Source organism: Micropterus dolomieu, linkage group LG21, assembly GCF_021292245.1.
Source record: "Micropterus dolomieu isolate WLL.071019.BEF.003 ecotype Adirondacks linkage group LG21, ASM2129224v1, whole genome shotgun sequence".
NCBI lineage: Eukaryota > Metazoa > Chordata > Actinopteri > Centrarchiformes > Centrarchidae > Micropterus > Micropterus dolomieu.
In genome coordinates, this window is record NC_060170.1 from 13,531,615 (window position 1) to 13,537,614 (window position 6,000).

Consider the following 6,000-nt stretch of genomic DNA (forward strand, 5'->3'; position numbering starts at 1 on the left):
TGATTAATATAGGATGTACAAAAAGCAAATACATAAAAATAAGAGTGCGACCAACAAGTTGATAGCACCACTGGGAAAGTTAGCCTGGAGCCCTGCACCTATGGCATTAACAGTTAGTGGCTCTGTAACGTTACATTGCTGTAACTTCTGCAAAACACACCAATGATGCACAAATGATATCGTTTTCAACAGGGCTTTGCACCAAAGGTTTCGCTTCACATATCAGTTTTACATGTGGACAACGGACAAACACAAGAAATGCTATTATTTCTGGGCGCTGTTTGACGTTATGCAAGTTCAGTGCTCTCCCACAGGTAGTTATGTCAAGTAGCAAATTCCTAATCGACAGTTAAACTGCACATATCCAGTCAAATATCTTACAGAACAAACTCATCGAGGCCGTGATCTTGCGTACTACTGTTAGCTAACGTATAGCTTAAATAGATTAACTTAACGCTAGCAGCCTCTAACGTTAAGATACACATGAGTTAGCTGCCATACAAACAAGAGTGTGCATTTCAGCACTTCAACAAACCAACATGAGAAATTTACGTGTGTGCACTTAAAAAAAATAAAGACACCGAATAAAGCTGTCGACAAATTGTTAATTAGTGTATATACTTACTTTGGTGGATGAGCCAGACCGTAGACTGTAACGTTATACGTGCTGCTAACCAAGCTAGGTTGCTGCTAGCTTTCTAGGCCAGCGCCGTAGCCAGGACGAGCGAGAGTTTGACAGCTACGCCCAGACCCTGATCAGATCAGTACTCAAACAACTGCCCGAATAAATAACAGTTTAGTTTGTCGTATAAATCTATCTGGAAATATTCTTATTTCCATGCCGCACACAGCTGGCTAGCCTGCTACACAAGCTACCGCTGGTCACCGTAGCGTTGCCCATCTCACTCCGGAGGAACTTTAGCCGTCTATCTTGTCAATCTTAAATTAAGATAATGCTCGCTAAAACCACGTCGTGCTCGCTTACAAATTTTTATCCCATAAAACGGAATACATCTGCAGGCGATTCTCTTCTTGTGCCAGAACCTGTGGCTACAGCTTTACGACGAGAGTTACATTATTGACATCTTATCTGAATGGCTTTAACTCTGACAAGGTAGCTAACAGCTAGATTCCCAGTGGCAGCTACAGCTCAGCCCCAAGTCAGTCAACAAACCTGCCTCTCCCACCATACTAATGCTGCCTTCACGTGCTGTCGGAGGTGTCAGTGTTACCGACAGACGCGTCCAAAAATCAACAGTAACATAATATTTGACCACCATCAGTCTTGCTTTTAAAAGATAATATTAGCCATTACCAATAGCCTGAACGCATATCTAGGGGAGAGCGGGTACGGTTGTAACACGGGGAGAGTTGTAACAACACCAATTCCACCAATTAGAGAGAAGACAGGAGTTAGGTGATCATTTCAGTATTTACTTGCTTCCACCCCAATCAGGCACGGTGGTTATCAAGTCTGGAAACAGGTACATTCAGAGGTCACCATGAATTGTCTTACATTCACCATGGGTCATGCGAGAAAAGTAATTTCAATCCTCTGTGTGCCTTGTACATGGTGGAATTAAGAGTAAAGTTGACTTTAACTTTGAAGTACAGCCGTAAAAGTACTTTAAGTAGTATGGATGTCCATACTGTTATTATTTTACATGAAAAATACCTCAATACCTACTGACTGCTGCTAATACAGAAAGACAGAGTGAAGGTCCCCCCCCCGCCCTCTTTTGAAGTATTTGCGCACAAAATATACATTTATGAGATGTGGCAAATTATTCGACAATGGCTATGCACAGAAATCCAGGCAAAGTAAGGTTTGATACCCCCAACATTTTTAAAAGTCAGTGGGGGGATAAATGTCTCCTTAGACAGGTTTTGTATATTGGAGTGTGTGATAATACCCATTACATCACAAATTAATATTATAGTAGCCTAAAATTATATTAATATTACAATATTACACTAGAAAGAAGGGAAAGCTACAAAATGGATCATGATTCTATTTATTTTAAAAGTGCTCTACTCAAGTTAAATCTATAAAATCTAACATTACCTATCACCGGGAAACAACAACAAGTTTTATATTCACTTAATGAAGGCTATACATGTAAATTGTCTAGTTTGAGGTGGTCAGAAATAGTCTGAATAACCGTGGATTGTTTTCACCACGTTAGAGCACATGTTCTGGCTCTCACATGTGAATTTTCACGTACACTTTGGTGATTTTACTTATGCCTGCCCTTATTATACAACTTTGAGTCTGAGAATATGGAAGTTACGAGGAGCCCTTGAACGCAGCATCTTCACAACGAATCAGCCTCTTTAGTTTGTCAATGAACAAACCAGCAATCTCATCAACACCCACCCACCGAAACTACAATTAACCACTGGTTGTACAGATTACAAAACAGTTGTACAAGAAAGCTGACAGACCACATAACAATATCATAAACACATTTTTAATATGATATTTTTAGCCTACATATAATATATAATGTAATATATATTGATTACATGTAATACTGGTATTTCTTGTTTTTCCTCTAATTTGTCACCCATATATATTTTTAACAATCATGTCGGGATATCTTTTCAGTTTATTGATTTAAATTTCATTTTGAAATGATTGAAAACAAAACTTGGTTTTCTCAAAGTGTGATTTCACATATTTTAGGCTGAAAGCAATGGAATTCCACAGCCCCCCATGGAATTAGTTATTTTGGATAAAGGAACAACTGGATACTGTAGATGGTCGACTTAGTGGTTGGAGAAACACTTCTTCTGTGTGACAGGCAAGCAAAGCACAACTTTCTGTACAGGGTCCATTCCCCTGTGGTTGTAACCAGCTGAGTAAACTCAGAAAACTAACTCAGTAAACTCAAAAGGAATCCTTTTCACAAGACAAGAGTATTAGTGAGGTTGGTCACTGATGTTGAGTGATAAAGCCCGGCCAGTTAGTAGAGTTAAGGTCAAAGCTTTGTGCAGGCCAGTTAAGTTCTCCACACCCAACTGGGAAAACTATTTCTTCATTGACCTCATTTTCTGGCAAGGGCATTGTTTTTATGAAACAGGAAATGGCCCTCCCCATACCGTTGGCACAAAATTAGAAGTACACTATTGTCTAAATGGTCTTTGAGACCCACACAAGGGGTTGCAAGATGTTTGTTTTCCTCTAAAATCTGCATTTTTGGGTGTGTTTTTTACATTTTTGAGCCTCGAAAACAAGAATAAGGGTCTACAGCCACACCAGCAGCTCTCTGACCCTTTGAGCTAAATGCTATCATCACAATGCCAATGCTAACATGCTGATGTTTAGCAGGTATAATCTACTGTACGTTCACCATATTAGTTTAGCGGGTTATGAAAGCTTTGACCTGCTGGTAGCACTAGAGGAAAAGTAAGGGGATCATCAAAATCAGTAAGCTTCCTCCTCAGGGGGGTCATGCCTGCACTGCATTTTCATCGCAGTCTGTCCAACAGTTGTTTAGACATATTAGTCTGGCCCAAAGTGGTGGACCGACTGACATTGCCATCCCTAGATCCCTAGAGCTATGCCCGTAGCATGGCTGAGAAAAAAAAGGGAACATTTATTCTTAGATTGAACTGTCACAACCAACAAGAAGACACTGCTTTGTTTGTAGCATTAAGATTTATCATAATAGCTAGAAAGACAGACAGAGAAATTGTTAGCTGCTGCAAAAGCTGCTGCAAGGCAAACATTTGTATCCCTTGGTGAAACCCATGGGCGAGCACCTGATACACACATACTTTGACAAATAAAGGTATTAAGAGAGTCCTGGGGCATTCAGGTGACACTTGTCTTTGCTGCCGTACAACCACAAACACACTGGAACACACACACACACACAAACACACACACACACTTAATCTTAAGGATGTCCTCAGGTGTTTGGGTTGACAGCACTCAAGCATGCACCCACACACACACACACACACACACACACACACACACAAACACACACTCACAGGAACAGTCAGAGAGTCTGTTCTGCTCCAACACTTATTCCTCCAGTGGATCTAAAACAGCATCACAGCCGGGTTGCCAACGGCAGAGAGAGGAGATGGAGGGAGAAAAACGAGACAATAAGGGAGAGCGGGAGGAGTGAGGGAGGGAGGAAACGAAAGCAAAGGAGGGAGATAGAGGAAGAAGAACAAGCAGGCGGAACTGTGAGAAAGAGCAGAGGAGAAAACAAGGGTGGGGCTGTGGAAGAAGGGAAGTTAGGATGGGAGGAAGGAGAGGAGGACTTGAAGAGAGAGCAGCAGGCAAAGTTGCTCAGTTGTCATTTATCTAGATTATTATTCAACTTAGTTGGGTCTTATATCCATATTTATTGTTGCTGCTGTGTTTTGCTTTATCTTTATCTGACCCAGACAGCCTAATTAATATTTTATTTCCTTTAAACTGCAATATTCCAATAACAAAAATCATCATACTGTACTTCACCAAAATCAATAACTTGGGACGTCATATTCTGTGTTATTATTTGAAAGAAACACAACATGAGCTTATTATCTTCCCCCTTAGCTGAAGCACTTATTATTTGTGACTTTTCTTGCTGGGTTATATTTGTGTGTTCCCCTTTGTTTAATGTATCTTGTCCTCCATGAGTCTGTTGTTGGACAGTCAGAACTAATGCCTTTGTCTTAATAGTTTAACATTTTGGAAAATACGCTTATTCACTTTTTGGCCAAGAGTTCAATGAGAAGACTGATACCACTCTCATCTCTGGGTTAAGGAATGAACTGAAGCCTGGAGACAATTATCATAGCATAGCATAAAGACAGTAGCCAGGGGGAGACTACTAATAGCACAAAACTCCCTCTAAAATCACAGTGCTATTTTTACATTTCTGTCTGTCTTTAGATTAAACAAACAAGATACAATATATAAATCTGTGAGATTTAGATTATTATTTGAAATTTGGAGAGAGCCAGGTTGACAGAAGGTAACCAAAGTCTTGCAGCCACGTTGTACACATTGCTGTATTTAAACAATCATTCATGCAATAGCTAGATATTTTGGGAAATAAGGTTATTTGCTTTCTTGCCAAAAGTTGGATGAGATGAGTGATACTGCAGCCAGCAGCCGGTCAGCTTAGCTTTAGCACAAAGACTGGAAACAGGGGAAAGGACTCGAGCTGTTTCTCAATACCGAGTTCGCCAAGTTCGGACTTCTGTACTTTAAAGGTCGCACAACCATTTAATTCACTGATGTCAAATGCAAGGAGTTCAATTATCACAACCTGCCCCAGTCCTGGGGTAAGTTTGAACAATAACGGTGAAAACCAAACCACAACATCTGTGTCAACACCTAAACATCTTCCTGTGAGTCACCACTGACCTTTAAATCACTTTAAGAATAACTGTAATCCGCAAAAAATTAGCTGTTGCTGATACTTTGCTTCATTTATGTTAGGATAAAGGTACTACTGTTGACACACATCTGGTATGGTCAAATAGTCTAAATTCTATTATTTATGTGTAATTGGTACGTTTCTTAGCACCATGCTCTGTTCAGAAAGCCTGCTGCATCTCTGGACACAGTGTTAGATGTCACTGTACCAGGTCATATTTATTGGATTTTATACAAGTCATATAACTTGATTAATGGAAAGTCATATAAATGTTTTTCACAATGAAAGGGAAATATGGCCATTTCATAACCAGTACCAGCTCGACACGACTCGACTCGACTCGGTTTGGCCGTGATTGGCCAGATTGAAATTTGCAAAGAAGTACAGAGATGAGCTGCAAAAGTTTAGTAACACAATCTTATGGACTGATGAGACCAAGATTAATCTCTAGCAAAGTGATGGAAAGGCCAAAGTGAGGAGAAGAGGTGCGTTCACTCCGAAAGCGAATCCAGCGTTTTGAGCGGCTTGATTACATACAAAGTCAATGCAAAGACGCAAATTCCTACAAATTCAAATTTTTCAATGTTGCAAAAGCCTATCAGCGGTGAGGTAG

At 40.1% G+C, this 6,000-nt stretch overlaps 1 protein-coding gene across 1 annotated transcript in view; it reads right to left on the bottom strand.

Annotated features, from left to right (window-relative positions):
- Positions 1 to 1,183, bottom strand: part of jak2b (Janus kinase 2b) — a 31,108-nt gene extending 29,925 nt beyond the window's left edge. The window contains exon 1 of the mRNA XM_046034598.1: positions 626 to 1,183. The gene's annotated coding sequence lies outside the window, so the exon portion shown is untranslated. The remainder of the gene's footprint in view (positions 1 to 625) is intronic.
- Between the last annotated feature and the right edge of the window lie 4,817 nt (positions 1,184 to 6,000).